The sequence below is a fragment of the Meriones unguiculatus genome, chromosome 21 (genome assembly GCF_030254825.1).
Source record: "Meriones unguiculatus strain TT.TT164.6M chromosome 21, Bangor_MerUng_6.1, whole genome shotgun sequence".
Taxonomy (NCBI): domain Eukaryota; kingdom Metazoa; phylum Chordata; class Mammalia; order Rodentia; family Muridae; genus Meriones; species Meriones unguiculatus.
Window position 1 is genome coordinate 51,202,223 of NC_083368.1, and position 24,034 is coordinate 51,226,256.

Consider the following 24,034-nt stretch of genomic DNA (forward strand, 5'->3'; position numbering starts at 1 on the left):
TTGTATTTCTGGGTATTCTTCAAGTTTCCATTTATCACAGTTTAAAGGCTCAACGAATAATGCAGGCTAAATAAGTTTGTTCTAACTCTGCAAAGTTAGAACAAAATAACAATGATACTGCCCTTTCCCTAAAGAGCCAAATCACCAGTCACCCATGCCTAGGCAAACAGAAACACACCATTTCACTTCGTCGGTAGTCACATTTTCATGTATTGAGAGTTCTTTTATGAGAATGAAGCATATGAAAAATAACAAGTGTCCTCTCCTGGAGATGACTCATCATGAGTCCAGTTTATTCTCATACCCAATCCCTGATTGTACAAATGTGGTACTAACACGGCTAACACCGCATTAACTGCATGGCGATGAGAATTGTTGAAACAAGGAGGACCAATGGGAGAGATCTACACCTTACTTCTCTTAACCCAAGAAAATTAATAAAGGCAAAATTTCTGCTTCCAGTCGTGTCAGAGAAAGTAACAACTGACTAACACTGCTATCCCAGTGCCAAAGCAAGCTACAGAACAACTTTCTTAATGACGGTCTTACTGGGCATGATTCACATACTTAGAATCCCAGCCCTAGAGGTAAGGTCCAGAGGTCCAGAGGTACCAGAGCAACATGGGTTGTACAGTAGGTTTCAAACCTTCCTGGGATGCTTGGCAAGCCCCTGCCTCAAAACATGAAATAAACAAAAATAAAATAAAACATGGCTTTATTTAAGGCATCAGAGAGAACATGTAAAGCTTTAAGCAGCTTCCAATATGAACAGAGCACTAAAAATTTCCCTGGCCCATGGCAGGGGAGGTTTAATGTAGGTCTAGCAGCAGCATGTATGGACTGGAGTCCTGAGAAGTTAAGCGTGGCCTCTGGAGAGATGACTCAGAGGTAAACAGCACTGGCTGCTCCTGAAGAGAACATAGGTTTGATTTTCCAGCACCCACATGGCAGCTCACAGCCACCAGAGCCAAGAGATCTGATGCCTGATGCCAGGCACATGCTTAGTACACTTACATAGATACAAGTCAGATACCCGTATGTATAAAACAAAACATATAACTGTGGGTTTTTCTGGTTGTTATTATTATTTATTATTATTATTATTATTATTATTATTATTATAATTTATTCACTTTGTATACCAGCTATGGCCCCTTCCCTCATCTCCTCCCAGTCCCACCCTACTTCCCTACTTCCCTCTTTTCATATGTCCCTCCCCTCATCCTCCTCCCCTACTATCTGACCCTAGCCTACCAGGCCTCATTAAGACTGTCTGGATCCTCTTTCTCTGTGGCCTAGTAAGGCCACCTCACCAGGGGGAGAGCCAGCAACCAAGTTCATGCTGGTGAATGTCTCTGTTCCACTTACTAAGGTACCCACATGGAGACTGAGCAGCTATGGGCTACATCTGGGCAGGGGATCTAGGTCCTCTCCATGCATGGTCTTTGGCTGATTAATCATTTTCTTTAGGCCTTCCTGGGCCCAGGATTTTTTGGCTCTGTTGGTCTCCTTGTGGAGCTCCTGTCCCCTCCCTGTCTTTCTATCTCCCCCTTCTTCCACAAGATTCCCTGCACTCTGCCCAAATTTTGGCTATGAGTTTCAGCATCTGCTTTGATACCCTCCTGGGTAGAGTCTTTCAGATACCTCCGTGGATGTCTCCTTTTCTGTTTCCTGTTTTCTCCTGCTTCTAATGTCTATCCTGTTTGCCCTTCTGAATGAGGATTAAGCATCTTCCCTAGGGTCCTCCTTATTATTTTGCTTCTTTAGGACTATAGATTTTAGTGTGCTTATCCTATCTCATCTGACTAATACCCATTTGTAAGTGAGTATACACCATATGTATCTTTCTGCTTCTGGGTTACCTCACTCAGGATGATCTTTTCTACTTTCATCTACTTGTCTGCAAATTTCATTATTTCCTTGGTTTTAATGGCTGAGTAGTATTCCATTGTGTAAATGTACCACAATTTCTGTATCCATTCTTCAGTTGAGGGACATCTAGATTGTTTCCACTTTCTGTCTATTACAAGTAAAGCTGCTATGAACATAGTTCAGCAAATGTCCCGGTTGTATGGTTGAACATCTTTCGGATATATGCCCAGGAGTGGTATATTGTGGGTTGACACCATCCCTAATTTTCTGAGAACAATCACCTTAAGACATTTCTACCAAGTTTATTGGGAGGTACACCAAAGAAAAGGTTGGCTACAGTACCGGAGAGCTCTAGCCTGCTACAAGCTGCTGTCTACACCCAACACCTGGCAATTGATATAAGAGGCACAGCTGTCTCAGAAACCTTGGCTCAGCTCAGGACTACAGGCTGCTAAAGGACTGATGCTGATGGGAAACCGTCAGAAGCTAGAAGGAGCTAAATTTAATCAAAGCTGCAAAACGTCCAAGTGGAGTTCAGCTAAGTCCTAGGGCCCGGTATTGATAATCCAACAGAAGAGGCATTGTCCTGTTCATTGTCTTGGTGTTTATTATCCTCTTACGTGTAATGTCTGGGCATACAACCATTGTAAGGCATAGGAGAAGAGCAGTAAAATGTGGCATCTGGCTGAGGAGAACAGTAAATTCATATAACAACATACTTTATAACAGAGCCAAGTATGGGCAGTGTAGGCAGGAGAGCCAGGAGTTTTGGGTCATCCGTATCACATCCATATAATATATGGAGCTATAAACCAGATGGAGCCACATAAAACTCTGTTTTAACTCCCCATACTTACCTCTGAAACTTTCATAACTAAAAGATGCAGTTTTTGAAGTAAATGTGATAAATATGTTAAAAGGGGATAGTAATAAAAAGGCATGTATAGATCTGTGAAAAATTTTAGAACAGAGATGAAAGGTATAAGTAAATGATTAGACATGAAAATTATATCAAAATTAAGAATTAAATCAGTAGGCTTGACGGAGAACTGTGAGGAGGAAGTTATTGTTATTTGTTGTTGTTTGCTTTTTTTTATTTTGCCTTTTGGATTTCAGTGGTCTGGGGTATGCCAAAATTATCTTTATTATGTTCTGGTGGCAGCATGATTCACTCTTAGCAATAAGCCCATTCACTGAGTGATGTGAAAAGCAGAAAGCTGCCCAGGATCAGAGAAGGAATGGGGTCTGAAGCAGGCTTGGTCTGTAATGCAAGAAGCCCTGACATGCAGCCATTTAACCCAGCAGATCTGATGGTACCAAAGAATCCTATAGTGAGAAATAATGGCTGGGTGGACATGATGGCAACAGGAGAATCGCAACGGCAGAAGCTTGGGGGTCTAGAGTAAGGCCGGGAGGAGTCATTCAGAAGATGGAAGTGGTACAACTGATGTGACTCCTGAGGCAGAAGACACAGGTAAGCTGCACGCAGAGATGACAGCCGTCTGGGCTTCAGAAACGCCGCTCCCTCAGGTAACGGCGGTAGCTCACGCCCGGGTTACAAAAGAGAAGAGAAGCCAGACTTACTTCATACATGGACTATCTTAGTCGGGGAGGCATGTGCGGGAAAATTATCTGCCAAAGCAGCTGTAGGTCTGAGCATGAAAAAACCTAGGCCTCTTGCTTCAAGACACGTCTGAGGAAATAGCCCCTCTCTGCCTCAAAGTCGCATACTGTGAACAAGGCCAGCACCTCTGTTGGTCCTGCCTGGCGGTTGGACGTCTCCTTGGCCCAGAGGAAGGGACTGTATTAAAATGGGTGTCTTGTGTTCCTAAAAAGATCTCTGCCTTAGCAGAGGACTGCTGTTCTAGGAGACAGCCACTCCGCTCTCTGAAGGCAGGGGGCGCTTTCGCCTGAAGCACCAGAGAACAAATGACTCTCGGGGTGTTTTCTTCAGGCAGAAGAGAGCAGCTCCCAAAAGGCTAATGCTTGCTGGAGGAACTGAGCATTCTCTAGAGATCTACTTAGCATACATATATCTATACTTAAAGGCAAGGAGGGTAATTAACATTGAACAGGGAAGGGGCCATATGCGCTAGCGATAGGAACAGCCATTCTACAAGGCAGTTCTCAAAGGGCCAATATTTCTGTTTTCTTTACCACAGTTTTATTGGACCTCGGGTGCACAGCAAGGCAGTGTCCTAAATTCAGATCAGAACTTTCATTATCTATGAGAAAAGGCTGCTTGTAGAATCGTTCCTGTGTACTTGCTGGCTTTAATGTCAAAATTAAGTCACTGTAAAAAAAAAAATCACTTTCCAAATGAAAATTAAAACAAGGACTAGTTTCCATCGTGTGTACAGGAAAGGCTGCGTCTTATTGCTTGGTACCACTTACTTGTGTAGTGAAACAAACAAGCTATGCCTTCTCCCTCGCCTGGAACTTACTCTGTAGAAAGACCTCCGAAAATGGAAACTACAGATTTACCTGCCTCTGCTCTTGAGGACTGGAATTTTTAGGCATGCACCACCATACCTGGCCACTTGTTGGTTTTAATCATAAAATAAACAATGTGGCATCATTGACCAATAGAAAATTAAGACAAGAATAGTAAGATACCTTTCTGTGACCACACTATTCCTCTTATTCCCTTCCCACCCAGCCTGAAACTTAGACATTGTTCACTGTTGCCTCACTTTCCTTTTGAAACAATTCTCTTCTGCCCTAATGTATTTATTAACAGTACACAGTTTGGGTTGTTTTTTGTGGTTATAGGGTTTTTTGTTTGTTTGTTTACTTTCTATGGACTGTGGACAGATTTTACGCACGGTGTCATCTCTAGTGACTTTTTAACTTAACATCCCTGAGACTTACTCACATTGTCCTATGTCACTGTGTTGGTTTCTTTTGCTTATTTATTTTTATATTTTAAGGACAAGGTGTTAACTCTAAGCAACACAAGAATTCCATACACTTCTGAAAATTCGTCTGCAGTTACCACTTCCTTATCTGTTTCTCAACCTCAAAAAAAAAATCTTTCCTTCCTCTGTCATCCCACAATGTCATCGTGTCCTATACTTAGCCTGCGCATGCACATGTCTTGCCTTTTCTTTTCCCAACAGTTTCAAGGAACCCTGGAATCATGTGTTTAATTACAGGAGGGGTGGTGCTGTTTCTCTAGGAAACCAGGACAGAGAAATTCAAAATGCCTTTGACACAATGGCACATCTGAATAACCCTGTGCCTACACACAAACCTTGTTCTTGTGTCTCCCTCAAGCCCACCTGAGGCCTTCCACCAGTTGAGCTGTTTGTAAAGATTCATTTGGTTGGGCATAAAGAACTCTCCTGTGGTATTGAAAACACATCCCTCAGAGAATAAAGGACCAAGCTGTTGGGCATAATGAAAAGCAAGTGTTAAACCTTAGCTGTGCAAGGCTCTTCACACACCTGGAACAACAGCCCGATGCTTCCGAGAGACAATGGCAGAGAATGAATCTCATGTGTATCCCAGATGGTTCTGAAGGATCAGAGACAAAACACATCTATCCCCACCCCCTCCCCAGAGCAACTCTGATTAAAATTTCCTGTGACTTCCAGCTAATACTAAAAGTTACGCAGTGAATGTCACTGCCCTGGGTTGGGGTGCCCTATTTCACTGAATTTGCATGTGAATGTGAGCACATCTTTTTAGGGAGAAATTAAAAACACTCCAAAATATTAAGACTGCACTGCCTCTTTGGTGAAGGTAATGACTGACGGACACTCAGACTCCACACTGAGCTGAGAATAGATAGAAGCAAATGGGCTGGTGAGTCTGAGAGGCAAAAAAGCCCCAGCTCTAAGAAGCAGAGGCAGGCGGACGGTGCAGCCACATTTCCACAGATGCAGGGAACACAGTCCATCACTCACAACAGCTCTTAAAAGAGCAAATATTTTCTATTCACTCTGAAGAAAATTATGTTTGTGAGACTAGGAAATTGTGTGGATGCATATTCTCCAACCTAGTAATTATCTCTGATCCATTTCAATAAGCAAAGGTTTGGGGGAATTATTCATGGATGAATCATTTTCACTGCTTCTTATTTGCGGAATAGATTGGAACTGCATGAATAAAAGACCTTCAACTCCTATTAACATTTTGCATGCAATGGAGGCTCTCTAGAAATTAAAAGACAAACACTGGTAAATCAATAAAGGAAAACATTATTTTATTTCACCTTGGGCTCAGCCACCCACCGCCTATCTTCCCTTCATCCTTGGTGTTTTTTTTTTTTTTTTTCTTTTGAGCTGACCCAGCCAGAATGTAGACAGTTGATGGATGGGGGGTGGGCATGGGCTGAAGGATGCTGCTTCAATAAAGGTTAGATTTTTATGGCAAGTGTAAAAAGGAGAATGACTTTCTTGGCTAGATTTAAACATCCGTGTAAGGATACGGTTACCAAGAAAGACGCAGGTTGCGGTAGTATTCAGATGCTGGAAAACTGAAAGCTGAACAAGCCACATCAGAGAGAGAGAGAGAGAGAGAGAGAGAGAGAGAGAGAGAATAGAGGATAGGTTCTGCTCAAAAATTTTGGATAAGCAAGAATAACCAGAAAGAGGCAATAACTGAAGTTCTGGTATCAGAAGGACTACAGCCAAGATACTAGCTCTGCTACCACAAGAAATACATTATTTCTGGCAACACTATTTCTGGAAAACATTATTTCTCTCTAAAAATGTGGATATTAACAATCCCTAAAGATGGGCATATTGGTATTTTCCTGTAATCCTAGTACTCATGGGGGCAGAGGCAAGAGGATTTCTAAGAGTTCAAGTTGAAAGACAGCCTGATTTACATAAACCTTGTCTCAAAAAGGAGAGAGAGAAGAAATCCCTACTCCATGGTGTGGCTGAAATGGTTAAATAAAAGTGTGTGTATAAAATACTGGAAATGTTGTAAATGTAACTATTAGCCACCACCATCATCATTATTACTATCATCATGACCTAATTATCACCTCTTTAAACCCATTCTCTCCCTTAGACTAATAAAAATATCCATTACTCTTGCATAGGTTGTAATGTAAGAACTTAGTTATGGGTGGGGCTGAAGCACTGTGGCAAAGCACTCACCTAATACAAAAGGTCCTGGATTTGATCCTTGGCACAACAGGAAAAAAAGTTATCAGCAGTAACACAGCATTCCTGAAACATGTTTTCATTTCAAGCAGCATTAGAAGTTGTGCCTTTGGAGCAAACCGTGCCACAACTTAGACCGTCCCTGGGGCGAAGAGAACTTCATCTACTGAAATTGCCAAGAACAAACAAACACAGGTGAACTTCAACTTAAGTTCCTCTGCAAATTTTCCGTGGGAGGAAAAAAAAAACATTGGCCCAGGTCTAGAAAAAAGCTTTCCCGCACATGTGAAAGGCAAGTCTATGCAGAGAACAGGGTAATGGCTCTGTCAACCGGGAATTGCCTCCCCCAGGGAGGAGCAGGGCAGCTACAGATTGTAGCAGACGGGGATTAAGTTTTCTTTGTTTGCCTTTACAGGGCTAAAGCCCAGGAACAGGATGGAGTTACTCAACTGCAGCATTAGGCAATTCCATACCCAGGTTGCATGGCAGTTTTTCTTTCTATTGAAGGAATGAGGAAATTCAATGAAAAGGGCTTGCTCCTTTTCTAAATAAGAAACTTAAAAGTCAGATAAGGCAAACGTATGTTATTTAGTTAAGTGGAAGAGTGTGTGAGGCAGAGTAAAGCTTATGACACAATGATGATGTATCCACGATCAAACCCTAGTTCTTTGTTTATGGAAAGAGAAAGCATACATTTAAAATAGTTTGAAAAGAAAGAAGGGAAAGATTCAATTAGACGACTCAGTTTCTTTCCAGATCTCAAATCTTTATCCATATTTTATCTACATGTTTCCCAGCAATGTTATCCAGAAATAATGTATTTCTTGTGGTGGCAGGGCTAGTACCTTGGCTGTAGTCTTTCTAATAGCAGAGATCTGGAATTTTCCTTGCATTTTAGAACACATTGCACTCTTGTTTGAAGTTGTGCATAAGCACAGTTTTTATTTATGCATCTCCAAAATCATGTAGCAATTTGTTGTGATCCACGAATGAATAAGAAAAAGCTTATCTTAGCCAATTGAAATTTATCCTGAATATTAAAAGATGACTGAATATTCAAAAATTAGTATGAATAACTGTATTTGTAGATTACATAGGAAAATCACTTGATTGTATCAAGTGATTCAGCAAAAGCATTTAATGGTTTCTAACTTCTATTCATGAAAAGACTCTCAGCAAATAGAACAAAGAACTCCTTCAACTCACAAGTAACATCTACAAAAGATAAAAATTCTAGCTAACATCAACTTTATGTTGATATTTCTGAAGATCGTGATCAAAACTAAGGATTCTTTTTTATCACTCCTACTCAACATGATATTAGCTTAACTAGTTCAATAAGACAAAAAAAATGCAGTTTAAAAAGACAGAAAAATAAAAATGAAATTATCGTTATTCACAGATGATGTGACTTATCTACTAAGGAAACTCCAAAGGATCTACTGGAACTAAAGAAAACAAAACAAACAAACAAAAACTTAATACACTAATGTAGCAAAATCATGTGATGCAAGGTCCATACATTAATGAAATTAATTTTAACAAAACAACATTGCAGACTCATCTGATAATTTTTAAAAGTACATAGCATACAACTTACAATGTCACCAGAATTTAAAATTTTTGTTATAAACACACCATAATGAATAGAGAAGCCACATATATGAATTTTTGAAACATGGATGAAAAAATTAAGGAAGCCTAACATGATTGAAGGATAACTTGTGTCCATTGACCATGAACTGGTCCATGGCCATATATCAGTTAATACACACACACACACACACACACACACATATATATTTTTCTTTCTAGGTTTAAAGGATTAGAAGTAGGCATCACCCAGTAACACCATTAGGGGGGGAAAAAGGGAAAAATATTATGAGACTGTCTTGAAGAATAGTGGGTGACACTTTAATTATCAATCTGACTGTTTCTCAGAAATTTTGGAATAGTTCTATCTCAAGATCCAGGTATACTACTCCTGGGCATGTACCCAACAGATACTCCACCAAACCATAACACAAGGACATAACAGCTTTATTTGTAATAGTCAGAAACTGAAAACAACCTAGATGTCCCTCATCTGAAGAATGGATAAACAATATGTGGCACTACAATGGAATACTACTCAGCTTTTAAAAAGAAGGGCTCATAAAATTTGCAGGCAAATTAATGAAACTAGAAAATATCATCCAGAGTGAGGTAGCCCAGACCCAGAAAGACAAGCATGGTATGTACTCATAAGTGGAGATTAGCCATAGAGTACAAGATAGCCTTCCTGTAATCCATAGACCCAAAGGAGCTAGGTAACGAGGAGGACCAAAGGGCGGGAGCTTGAATTTCACTGAGAAAGGGAAATAAAATAGACATCTGAAGTAGATGGAGGGAAGGAACTTGGTGGGAGAGGGAATGGGGGTGAGGATCAGGTATGGGGACCCTGAGATTGAGGAGAGGCCTGGGAAAGAGAAGAGAAATTGGTGGGTGGCACCTCTGTGATGGGGGAGGCTCTGAAAAGTTTATGGAGATGACCCTAGATGAGACTCCTAGCAGCAAGGGATATGGAGCCTGAAGTGGCCACCCCCTGTAGCCAGGTAGAACCTTCAGTGGAGGAATATGGGGGGCCAACCCACCATAAAACCTTCTACCTAAAATTTGTTCTTCCTACAAGAAGTGTAGGGATAAAGATGGAGCAGAGATTGAAGGACTGGCCAACCAATGACTGGCCCAACCTGAGACCCACCCCATGGAAGAGAGCCAACTGTTGACACTGTTAATGATACTCTGCTATGCTCGCAGACAGGAGCCTAGCATAAGTCTCTTCTGTGAGACTTCTTCCAGTAGCTGATGGAAACAGATGCATAGAAACACAGCCAAACAATAGGCTGAGCTGGGGGAGTTTTGTGGAAGAGTGGAGGGAAGGACAGAGGGAGCTGGAGGGGTCAAAGACACCACAAGAAGACCTACAGAGTAAACTAGCCTGGGCCCATGGGTGCGCACAGAGACTATCACCAACCAAAGAGCAGGATGTGGGAAAGGATGTGCTTAGTCCTGCTGCAACTTGATGTGCCAGGGAGGATTGGTACCCATGGTACCCTCGGAGAAGGGAAGGGGGACCATGGGAGGGAAGTGTGTGGGTGGAACTGGGAGGAGAGCAGGGTGGTGGTTGCAACCAGGCTGTAAAGTGATTAGATAAATAAATTAATGAAAAAAAAATAGTGGTTGAATCTAAGAGTATTCTAGTTAAGTTTCCATTGCTATGACAAATACCATGACCCAAATCAACCTAAAAGAGAAAGAGTTTATTTCATCTTACACCTTACATTTTATCATGAAGGGGAGTCAGGGCAGGAATTCAAGCAGAAACTGAAGCAGAACCCGCCCTGGAGTACGCATGCTTAAAGTCTTACTTTTCATGGCTTGTTCAGCTTGTGTTCTGTCCTGTTTTGTCTTGTCTTGTCTTGTCTTGTCTTGTCTTGTCTTGTCTTGTCTTGTCTTGTCTTGTCTTGTCTTGTCTTGTCTTGTTTTTAAAAGCCAGGATCACCTGCCCAGGCCTGGCACTGACCACAGCAGGCTGGGCTTCCCCATATCAATGATTCTTCAAGAAAAGACTAAAGACAGAAAATCTGCTGGCGTTATTTTCTCAGTTCAAGTTCCCTCTTCCCAAATGATTCTAGCTTACATAAAGCTAACAAAACATAGCCAACATGAAAATTAAAGTTGAAAATTTACAAATGAACCTGAACCAACTTATAGTGTTGTTGCATAAGGAATTGCTCAAATGCATGCACATATGCATGCAAAATAACATACCCACAGCATGCTACGGTGAGCATAGGATTCTGAAAGAATCAAGACAGTACCCACTGCAAAGGCTACAATAATCTGAAAAAGTCAACATTTTGATCTTGACAAACTCAAGATAAAAATCTGATGATAGCTCAAGCTATAAAATAAACATCCATAAGTCTGTAGTATTATAAATAATGATTAAATAAAGAAAGGAATGGTGAATAAAAAGCTAAAGCTCTCCGGCAGAAATTACAAGCAGAAACAAAACAAAAACAGGAAGAAGAATTACAAGTAATTTATGTAGCTATCCTGTGTTTGAAAAGGTGAATTATTCAGCTAAGGCTGGAAATTAGGCACAAGTCTCAGAATTGGCCCAGTCCATTCTGTGGTTCCTTAATATCACTTTAACATCACTTTAAGCCTGAGATCTTGAAAGATAGCACAATCAATGAAGTATGTGCCATGCAAGGATGAGGACCTGGATTAAATTGCCCAGAACCCACATAAAATGATATGATGTGGTGAAAGAGATTCATAATACAGTACTGACAGACAGACAGGAGGGTCCTGGTGCTTGCTGGCCCACCAATGTAGCTGAATTGGTGAGCTCCAAGTTCAGTGAGAGAAGTTGTCTCAAATAAAAAGCAGATGAAGAGAGTGTTTGAAGAAGACACCCAACATTGGCCTCTGGGGACTGAGAAGTTTGGGGAAAGAACAGATCATGAGAGATTAATTTAGTGAAGACATGCAGAAGTTAGATGCCAACAGCCACCAAGAAACCAGCAAAACACAGAGTTCTGCAAATATCCAGAAAGCACGCAATTCACAAGAATTGAAGCTTGCTCTAAGGCCCAGCAGTCAAGAGGCAGAGGCAGAGGCAGGAGCAATCTGGTCTACAGAGTAAATTCTAGGATGCCAGGGCTACAGAGAAACCCTTTCTCAAACAAATAAACCAACCAAACAAAAACAAAGAGAAAGAGTGTTGGAAAAAAAAAAAAACCAAAGTAACAATAACAAGAAAATAAAACAAAAGAAAAATACCCCAAATTTTGATAGAGAAGAGCAGACCACTCTTATTTGTTTCCCTGTAAGCCTATGGAAGCAGCTCATCTACAATCTGCTGTTGTAGTCATTGTTGTTCTGAGACAGGGTTTCTCTGTGTAGCCCTGGCTGGCCTGGAACTCACTCTGTAGACCAGGCTGGCCTCTAACTCAGAAATTTACCTGTCTCTGCCTTCTGAGTGCTGGGATCAAAGGCATGCACCACCACCTGGCTCACTTTGTGACATTACATGCTATGAAATTAAATCATAAAGTGTGACGAAATCACAGAGAAGTAACTGTTACAGTGTTAGTAATCCAAAACATTGTATTCATGGAGGTATTGATATTTAACAGGGGATTCAAAAGATAAAAGTCAAGAAGAAGCAGTTTGAAGGTCTTTGAAGGGAGGGATGATTGTTTCCATCAGCACAGATAGAATCTCTGAGGAGAGAGAGGGGCTTGGTATGAATTATGTGTATGTTCATGGTCAAGAAGCCATGAGGATACCAAGAGAGATGAAGAAGAAGAAGAAGAAGAAGAAGAAGAAGAAGAAGAAGAAGAAGAAGAAGAAGAAGAAGAAGAAGAAGAAGAAGAAGAAGGTAAGAAGATGCCAGAAGACAATAATGAAAAAAGAGAAAGATTTTTTTTTCATTTTGAACCTGAAATGAAATATCTAAAGTGATAATAAACAGACCAGAACAAAGCTGGGGGAAGTTGGCTTTGCAATGATAGTAAGGTCAGAATTCCTCAGAAATATAATTATTTAACTGTTAAAAAAATTAATACATAATTTTAACATGGTTTCAAGTTATAGTCCATTGTGTGCATAAACTCACACTAACATCGTATACATCCTTGTTAAAGTTCTGGGAAGCTGTTCTTAAAGACTTGTGAAGGAAAGCTTACTAAAGAAAGCCTTCCAATGTGATGTGCTTATTACAGTGAGAATCTGCAGCACTGGAGTCATGGCTTGTGCCCTAGCTAAACTCTTACATATTCTGAGCTTTTACAGATCTTTCTTCATATTTTAAATGCATAGGAGCCATCATATTTAGGACAATCTACACAGTCTCACAAACACCTAATTCAGATCCAAAATCCAGGAAAAGTCCAGATGACTAGAGATAACAACTGTGAGCCAGTGGCTGTTATAGGAAGAATATTTTTCTTGCCATTACACTGTAATGATTTGTTACAATTTGAGAAAAATAAAAGACACAATAAACAGTTATCTACAGAAATAAAGACAAAACAATGGCAAAAAATACAAAATAAGAAGGTGGGCATGGTGATTCATGCCTCTAATCCTATCACTTGGAAGCTAAAGCAGAAGGATTTCCACAAGTTCAGAGCTAGCCTGATCTACGCAGTGACTCCCCAGCACACTAGGCTACAGTGTAAGACTATTACAAACAACAAAACAAAACACTGCTGTTAATCTATAGCAAGTCACCTTTCTAGCCAGCTCAGTTGTATATTCGCAGGCTTATTAAAAAAGGCTTAATAGTATGAGCATTCCTTTCTCATGAAATTGGGCTACAGATTTGTTACAGGCCTGTGGTTATTTGATTGTCAACAGAAGCACCAAGACAATCCATTGAAAACAGAGTTTTCAACAATGTGGTAGTGGAAAAACTGGATATGCTTATGGGAAAAATCAGCCTCACCCTCTACTTCACATCATATTCCATAATTTATTAAGATACATTATAGACCTAAATATGAAGTCGAAGCATATTATACTTGAGGCAGTAAGAATGAAGTTCTCTGAGAGGAGAATAAAAAAACAAAGGTTAATAAACTTCATTAGTATTAAGAGTTGTTTACCAAGCCTGACCAAGATGAAAGGGAATTAATAAACTATAGACTAAAGAAAATATTAACAACAAAATAACACATTTGTAATAAGACACTGGATTTATATATCTAGAATATATGAATAGTTAGTTTTGTAGCTCAATATAAAGATGAACAGTCTAGTAAAAAAAATAGGTTAAACAAACATTTCCTTAAAAAAATAAAACACATAAAGCATTGCATGGTGGTACATGCCTTTAATCCCAGGCAGAGGCAGGTGGATCACTCTGACTTGGAGGCCAGCCTTGTTTACAAAGTAAGTTCAGGATGACCAAGGCTACACAAAGAAACCCTCTCTCAAAACTAGGAAAAACAAAACAAAACTAAAATAATAAAACTGTTCAACATTGTTGGTTGTCATACCCAGCACAGAAGCTAAGGTCAAAATGACTAGAAGCACAAATCCTAACCAATTACAAAGCAATTAGAATGAGTGTGTGTGTGCATGTGTGTGTGTGTGTGTTGGTCCTAAAATCCTCCCATCTCGGTCACTTGAGAGCTGGGACTACAGGCATGCCTAGATTTAGGGCTTACTCTGAGCAGTGCCACCCCTGGGCTGTACAGAAAAAGCAAGCTAAGCTAGTCATAGTGAGCAAGCCCATTTACAGTGTTCCACTTCAGTTCCTGCCTCCAGGTTTCTGTCTTGAGTTCCTGTCTGGCTTTCTTCAGTGTTGGACTGTGGCCTGGGAGCGGGAAGATGAAATAAACCCTTTCCCCCCTCAGCTTGCTTGTGGTGACAGCATCTATTCCAGCATGTACCACTCAACACTTTTTATGTTCAGTTTGTCAATTTTATTTCAAAGGGCTTTAAACATAGAGTGACTCCTAACTAAGGCTACCCATCTAACGGGGTGATTGTCGATGTCTGACTTTCACTTCACAATTCACTGTGAAATAGTAAGTGGGATTATTGGCTTAACGGATTGATGTTCTACGGTGTAGAGTAAAATTATAATAGCTCAATGTAAGTGAAGAGTATATGCGTTTACCATAAAATACTTTCAAATATATTGAATATTTGGTAATAAAGTGTTGGAGGGGACAGAAGAAACTTTGGGTTACTGTTTCTTTTGATGAGTAATGAAGCTTTTCTCTCACAAGCCTGGCCTCCTTTTTGCAGCATCAGGGACTCCAACAGATGTCCACCCTCAGAATGGCTAGCAAAAGCCAATTACTAAACTTCCAGGAATTCTGTGAGCCAGCTGGTGTCACATCGGTAGTTTGAGTTGGCCACACTGGGGTTATTTACACAAGGGTATTGCTAAATGCTACCCATCAGCGCTTCTCGGCTTTTGTTTTCTGAGAGCCAGTTGTTAAACATTAATCAACACACATACACCACTGCAAGGAAAATGAAACACAGTAACCTAAAGTAAGCAGAATACATCTGAGTTATAAGTAGAATATGAATACCTTCTTGATATCAAGCCTTCTTAAGCATAGAAAAAAATGACTAAATATTGGCAAAGGACATTGTCAACATACTTTGAAAATAATTTTTAGGTATTGGCTTATGTCATTTAATGCTTATGACCAGCTATAACCATATATTCATGAATATCATGAAACAGAACAAAAAGCTTTGATGAGGTACTGAAAACTTTAATTTAACATTTGCAGTTACTTGCATTTGTGAAAACATATGGCAATAACTGTTAACTTTTACAGTGATTAATGCTCTAATTTTTAAACCTGCTTGTAAAGCTAAGTAGTAATACATTTCACCTCCCTGTATATCGCATTTGCTAAGGCAAAGATAGGAACTGCAGAAGAGAGAGAAACAGTTCACAGCCTACCACAGAGGGCCTCTGAAAGACTCTACCCAGCAGGGTATCAGAGCAGATGCTGAGACTCATAGCCAAAATATGGGCAGAGTGCAGGGAATCTTATGAAAGAAGGGGGAGATAGAAAGACCCAGAGGGGACAGGAACTCCACAAGGAGACCAACAGAACCAAAAAAATCTGGGCACAGAGGTCTTTTCTGATAGGGGTACTCCAACCAAGGACCTTGCATGGAGATAACCTAGAACCCCTGCACAGATGTAGCCCATGGTTGTTCAGTCACCAAGTGAGTTCCCTAGTAATGGAACAGGGACTGTGTCTGACATGAACTCAGTGGCTGCCTCTTTGATCACCTGAGGAGGAAGCAGCCTTACCAGGCCACAGAGGAATACAATGCAGCCAGTCCTGATGAGACCTGATTGGCTACAGTCAGAGGGAAGGGGAGGAGGGCCTCCCCTATCAGTGAAGGGAGGGGAGGAGATGATGGAAGGGAGGTAGGATTGGGAGGGGATAAGGGAGGGAGCTATAGCTGGGATAAAAAATGAATAAACTGTAATTAGAAAAGAAAAAAAAAGATAGGAACTGTTCTCCAAGTCATTAAGAGATGATAATTTGAGATGGATTAGAGGAGAGAAAACACTATTTTCTCATTAGTAACAAACTCCTTTTTTCTTTTTACTACTATGAGGTCAGTCACTGAGTCGGAGCCTCCCTGTTTCCTGTGACTGATCTAAGTACTAAGAAGAGTGGATGCAAAATGATCCCTAAGTCAGTGCAGTATGCTAGAATCACCTGAGAAGCTTCATTAGAAAGAAGAAACACTTTTTCTTCAAGCAATTATAAACAAACTTGATACAGAAATACAAACTAGAGAAACTGGGGAAAAATACTCTTCAAATCCATTTGGATCAACAAACTTAAGGCAGTATGAATCTAAAGGATCAAGATGGAGAAGAGAAGAAAGTTCAAAAGGTAAACATAGAAGGAGCTCCATTCTTTTCTTGCACCAGATATTTTAATTATGGAAAGTTGTTCCTGGTCTTATGTCATATCTGACATAGACATGACAACATAACCTTCCTTGAGAGAATACAGCTTTCATAGTCAGATTTTGTCCATTCTACTTCGAAGGTCCAAAAGTTGTTTCAAAGCCCCAAGTCATCAAAGGCTGTTTTAGGATTTAAGTTTCATAGGTTGGTTGGCCATGCAGTTCTCTAAGATGCTAAGGGTACTCCCGGCATGTTTGAAAATCCACAGTGCATTTAGCCACAGCCAAAGTTCTTTTCTAGATATAAGCTTTGTACTTGATTAAATTATTTGCTCTGTATCTCATCACGCTTTCCTTCTGAGTAAGTGATACAGAATGCAAATGTTGATGCCAGCAAGCTTGTTCTTTAGGGCTTATGTGTTCTTATCACCCTGCGTTAACTTAGAGGACCTCTGAATTCTTCTTAGCTTTCATAAACTCTTAGAGTATGTTCTCAAAGTAGGAAGTAAAAACCAACCCCTATTATCCTCTGAATGTATAAACAAGTGTGTTACCTGTGATCTAATATGTTACAGGGACAGTCCTATTGAATGCTGTTCCACTGCAAAAGCAAATATGTTTCTGATTTAATGGCCATGATGTTTCTTTCTCACTATCCACTATTTAAATTACTTTTATACATCTCACAGTTGTGTCATAGCAATACCTAACACCAATGTTAGTTTCAAGTTATTTATTAGTGGAAGTGGATAAGTTTGATCAATATTACTCCCAAAACTGTAATCATGCCAGTGTAACAAGCTCATTTGAAATATAAGATATGGAGAAAGCAAGGGTCCCAGTGAAATTTTCTGGTAGGTCAGTAGCCTAAATCCACACAGTGAATGAACGAGCTGCCTCTGCATGCTGAAGTTCCACGGCCATCGTCTGCCCCAAAAGCACATTGTTGCTTGGTGAAATCAAAACTGCTGCACAGCAGTAGAATACTGAGTTTCACTTTAATTTTATTTTTTTTATTCTTCTATTGCTGAAGACAATATCTACAATATGCAGAGAGTAAGAGACCTTGGAACACTCAGCCTTAAATGAGATAGTTCCTTCAAATTCCTCCCCTCAGGCTTCAAGGAACTTTGAGGAAGAGAAGAAGAGGGATAAAAGGAGGAAGAGGAAGAGAGAGAGGAGTAGGAGGGAGAGGAGGACAGGGAAAGACTGTAAGAGGCAGAAGGCATGGAGGACTCCAAGGAAAGTGTCCTCCAGATACAACAGGACTGATGCACACATGAGCTCACAGAGACCATGGCAGCATGCATAAGATCTGCACAAAGTCTGCACAAGTCCAAACCCAATTGGGGCCCACTTCCCAGTCCCCTCCCAGAGGGGAAGTGGATATGATCCCCAATCCTGAAGCAGGAAGCTGTCTCCAACTGACAACTGCTCACCAAGGAAAAATTAGTTTTCTCCAATGAAGTCTAACTTCTGTATACAAACCACACTCAAGGGCAAGCCCCTTGCACATCAAAACAAACTCAGTGGTATTGGGGGAGGATTTTTATTTTCTTAAGATGCTTTATATATATATATATATATATATATATATATATATATATATATATTTAACTTCTCTTTTGTCTACATACTGTATTTTCTAATTTTGTCTTTTAATGGGTTTTCTGTTTGGGCATGTATTTCTCTATTAACTTCCAGTGCTTTTTTTTCTCTGATTGTTTACTTACTTGCTTTAATCTATTCTGATTTATTTGTTTGTTTGTTTTATCTAACTGTTTGTTCTTTAAAGAGAAAGAAGAAGGATATATGAAGTTGGATGGGTGGGGAGATGGAGAGGATCTGGAAGAAAATGAGAAAACTAGGATCAGAATATATTGTATGAGAAACAAGACAGGAGCCTACCATAGAGGGCCTCTGAAAGATTCTCCCTAGCAGTGTGTCAAAGCAGATGCTGAGACTCATAACCAAACCTTGGGTAGAGTGCAGGCAATCATATGAAAGAAGGGGGAGTTAGTAAGACATGGAGAGGACAGGGGTTCCACAAGAACCAAATATATCTGGGCACAAGGGGTCTTTTCTGAGACTGATTCTTCAACCAAGGACCATGCATGAATATAACCTAGAACCCCTCCCTGCACAGATGTAGCCCATGGCAACTCAGTATGCAAATGGGTTACCTAGTAAGGGGAACAGGGAATGTCTCTGATATGAACTCAGTGGCTGGCTTTTTGACCTCCCCAACCCCTGTGGGAGGAGCAGCCTTGCTAGGCCACAGAGGAGGACATTTCAGCCAGTCCTGATGAGACCTGATAAGCTAGGGTCAGATGGAAGGGGAGGAGGACCTTCCCTATCATTGGACTTAAAGAGGGGCAGGGAGGAGATGAGGGAGAGATGGTGGGATTGGGAGGGAATGAGGGAGGGGACTACAGCTGGGATATAAAGTGAATAAATTGTAATTACTATAAAAATAAAAATTTAATCAAACAAGAATATATTGTATGAAAAATATGTTTTAAATAAAAAATTAATTTTTGTTCTTTATTTTTGGGTTACTGTTTTACACTTATTTTTAATATTTTTTAGATGGAATAATTTTCTGTTTCATTTCTATGTCTAGTCTAATTCTAGAATTGTATTGTTTCTAGTGAAAATACTTTAGATATTTTGAATAGATAGTATTTAACCTAGGTCAACATGACTTCCTGTGATATAGGTCATTCAGAGAACATGAGAATTCACTCACCTTGAAAGGAAGAAGAAAGAGTATTCGGCTGGCCTTGCCAAGTAAAGGCAAATGGCTTCAGACAATCCCTGTTCATCACCATAGGAGAAAAGAACTTTTCCTAGAGAGGAGTATGCTCAGCCTAAGGACTATATTTAAAAATCCTGACCTTGGCAATAGTTACATTTAAGATCATTCTTTGATAAAGTTTTCAGACTTAAATGTCATTCTCCAAGATCAGCTCATCTTTAGTACAACTAGCGGGTCAATTTACAAAAATAATTATATCTTTACTTATACCTTTTATAGTTATTTATGGAATTCTTTGAGATTTCTAGTAAGATAAAATATCTTCTGAATTTAGAAAAAATATTTTTTTTTGATGGGCAATGACATAGTCTAGATTTTAGGACATCACTCTAAAGGTCAGCCCTGAGACTCAAAGTGAGTGATGGTCTTCCGGCTCAGGAATTTTACATTCCTCTCTTTCCTAGGATTAAGTCCTGTGTTGGGGAAAAGCCTAGTTTGTTGACAAGGAATATAAAGGAGGAAAGGAAGACAAGGAAGGTAATCAAAAATATTCCTGTTAGAATCACTTCCTTAGGCAGAGGTTTCCAAACATCTCTATTCTGAAGCTTTGCTTCACCTTTCTATTGAAGGCCTGATTCTCTTGAATGGTAGTTTTGTACTTATAATTATTGAATATCATAAGCACATATAGTGTAACTGAGATTGACCAAAGGGACAATGTCCCCTGTTTCCTTACCATCACCACAATGTTCTTGTCCTATACTGAGCATACAAGAAATTTTTGCTGATCAACTGACTTAGCACACACAGTTATATTCTGGGTTGTTTTTTTTTTTTTTTTCTCTCAAGCTTCTAATTTAAAAGTCATATCAGGTTTCAGTGAAAAATCTTAAACAATCCTTGCCTACTCCAAATTTTGTACTCGCTCTTTGTCTAGAGAGATGCAGAATTCTGATATCACTCCTGACTTCTGACCTCCTTATTTTTATTTATAACACATTTCTGATTTTATATTCCATATAAAATATGCTTCAAGGGTTCCCTCTGAATTCGCAAAACTGTAGACAGTAACAAACTCCACACTTGCTAAATATTTTCTTCTAGTCCCTACAACACTGTCACACAGCCTTAAGTTCATCCATGTTTCCATGTTTTATTCCCTGGTGCCTCCTTTGCAATTATACTCTTGCAGTCTGGGGCCAGGAGGAAGTGTGAGATCTACTTGTACGAAAGGACTGCAGCATTGTAGTTCTTTTGGATAACTTACCAGGTGACCAATAGGTAGGTAGTTATACATATCATGGAAATACAGACAAAACATGATTCACGTCTCAGGGAAAATAGAGTGGACTTGTAAAAGAGAACTTATGTTGTTCAAAATGGTGTGCACTTTGAAACATGAAATACTTGGTTCTGGAATTTTACACATAATGTTTTGTACCCTGTTTTACCATAGACAACTACCAGTGTGCAAAGTGAAAACAGAGATATAAAAGGGACCATAGCACATAAATTAATATAAAATTATCTCAAATGTGAAGATTAACTAACAATATTATATATTATTTAACCATCTGCTATTATCAGCAGGAACTCTAGACTTCTTTGTGCATACTAACGTAGAAGCTACAGATACAATATAACGTTTAATTAAATTTTCAGTTTTTTAAGAACAGTATTTTATTTCTGATTAGAGGATACTCCGACTGAATCTAGGTGGAGGTCCGAAAACCACTATTCCTTTAATTGGGATTTGCTGATCCCAGTGTTTTTCTTAGAGTAGCCTGTAGAGGCTTTGGAGTCAGACTAAACCAATGATCTAATCTTCTTTTTGTCCTGTTCTTTCATAACTGGGTGATTCCAGAAAAATCTCTTCACTTCTGAAAGTCCTAAAAATTCTCACCTGTAAAATGGTGCTGTTAAATTTAGACTTCTTAACTACTTGTAGAGTCAAAAACCTTAAAACATAAAACAGCACTAAAAAGTTGTGTTAGCATTAAATATCTTTTTTAAAGTTATATTTAGGCTAATTTTATTTTTTAAGATATATTTTATTTTTATTAATTACAGTTTATTCACTTTGTATCCCACGTGTAGCTCCCTCCCTTTCTCCCCCCCAAACCCATCTATCCCTATTCTCTCTCTGTCTCCACCCATGCCGCTGCCCCAGTCCACTGATAGGGGAGGTCCTCCTCCCCTTCCAGCTGACCCTAGTCTTATCAGGACTGGCTGCATTGTCTTTTTCTGTGGCCTGGCGGTTTCCCCCTCAAGGGGAGGTGATCAAAGAACAGGCCATTGAGTTCATGTCAGAGATAGTCCCTGTTCCCCTTACTAGGGTACCCACTTGGCTACTGAGCAGCCATGGGTTACATCTGTGCAGGGTTTCTAGGTTATCTCCATGCATGGTCCTTGGTTGAAGTATCAGTCTCAGAAAAGACCCCTGTGCCCAGAGTTTTTGATTCTGTTGGTCTCCTTGTGGAGTTCCTGTCTCCTCTGGGTCTTTCTAGCTTTCCCTTCTTTCATAAGATTCCCTGCACTCTGCCTGAGTTTGGCTATGAGTCTCAGCATCTGCTTTGATACCCTGCAGGGTAGTCTTCCAGCATTAAATATCTTAAAACTACTTCTTTCCCAGAACCATTTGGTTTCATTCCCTCCCATTCATGGCTGCGCTGTGCTGATGATCTGGTAAAAGTTCAGCTGTATGTATGTACCTGCTGTGGGGGAATGCTCTTACAGACACATAGCAGTTAGTCAAGATTTTAAAAAGGTTCAAAATGAAGAGGTAAGTGTTCCTCAAAAATGAAGAATTAAGTCACCTATTACAAGATGGCAGGCCAGGTGGTGATGGTGCACACCTTTAATCCCAGTAGATGTGAAACAGAGACAGGTGTGGATCTCCATGAGTTCGAGGCCAGCCTTGTCTCCAGGAGTTCCAGGACATGTCTGGGGACTAAGGCACTTGTAGCCATTCATCTGCCTGCCTTATCACAGGCCTTTCCTGAAGAGCACAAGGCACATGATACTTTCTGTACACATTTCCTATGCTTTGCAGCTAATTGCAAGAAAACGACTAAGTGTTCATCCCCTACAATGATGGAGTAATGAGTAACAGGAATATGTGCTCACTGTTCAATACAGTATTAAAAAGCTAGGGAAAGCAGAAGAAGGAAGCATTTGTACAAAACAGTCTGAAAAAAACTATGCAAACTTGTCGTTATAAACATGCAGACTCTCAGAAGTCAAAGATCTGTAATACCCAGCATGACATGTAAAATTGATAGACATGCCAAGAAATTATGGCACAGAAGTTGGAGAGTAAACAAACAATAGAAACAAATCCCAAAGGCAAAGATGCTGCAATTATCAGGCAAAGAATTTTTTTATATATTTTATAAAAAAAATCACTAAAATTTTAAATTTTTCAAAGGAAAATGTGGGACATCATGGTAAAACATATGGGGAATCTCCACAGGGAAAACCAGAAATCATACAAATAAAAGAGAATATTGGAGAATATTAACTATGACAGCCTCTCCCTCTTGCAGCTTCTGTCTGTCCCTCCCTCTTTCTCTTCCTACCCCCTTACAGTTTATTTGTTGAACAAACTGGGTTGCTGTGTTGTCTAGACTACTTTTTAAATTCTATTTTGCAGGTTTTTAAGAAAACATTAGGCCAGCCAATTAGGGTGGTGAACACCTTTGATCCTAGCACTTGGGAGGCAGAGACAAGTGGATCTCTGTGAGTTTGTAAAGCTAGTGTCGTCTACAGAGTGAGTTCCTGGACAGACAGGGCTACACAGTGAAACATGGTCTCAAGAAAGAAAAACAAAACACAACAAAAACAAAACAAAAGTCCCAAAACATAAATCCATGTTTCCTGAAAACTTTGTGTAAACAAAACAGTTTTAGAATATTTCTAAAATGGATTCAGTGTTTATGTGTCCTTAAACTCTATGTTGAAGTTTGGGGGTATAATAGCACTTGGAGATGGGGCCTTTCAAAGTTAAGTGTGGATGGGTACCATCATGAGGAAAGAACTGTTCTGACGGGGGTCTGTGTTCCATGATAAGAGATAAATTAAGGAAAATATTATATTTTAAAAGAAGGTTTTAAATTAAAAGAAAGTGAAAAGGCAGTCCTGGGCCAACCAGAAAGCGAGCCTTTGAGCTGTGGGATTGGCTTTGGGAAGGACCTAAATGGAGTCCTTAACACCCCCTGGGCTCCAGAGACACCGCTACTGGGGTTGGTCTTGAGCTATGTTTTCAAATGTTAATTTCTTGCTCCCCAATTTTCTTAGGAAAAAATCCTCAGTATCCAAAATTATGTGGTGTAAACCTTGCCTCACAAACTGTCCCTGATTGGCGAATAAACTGCTTACACCTGGGCTGGGAGGGAGAGCAGTAGGCGGAGCCCATGTTCCTGTGCTTTTGGGGTGGGGGTGGGGGTGGGGAGCGGTTCACAGAAGGACCACGGGGAGCCCGAGGCGGAAGGAGAAAGGAGGAGCAGGTTTCTATGGGCTGTAGTGAGAACTAGGAGCACGTGGCCAGAAGAGAATTGGCTGATGGAAAAGGAGCGGCCCAAGTAGGACATGTGTAAGTATTTACGAGGTTTGGGACGGTAACTAGACAAGATAGCTTAGAGGGTTAATATCTGCCCAGCCCCAGGTGTAGTAAGGGTTATTAAAAATCTGGGCATAGTGGCACACGCCTGTAATCCCAGCACTCAGGGAGGCAGAGGCAGGCGGATCTCCGTGAGTTTGAAGCCAGCCTGGTATAAAAAGCAAGTCCAGGACAGCCAAGGCTACACAGAGAAACCCTGTCTTGGGG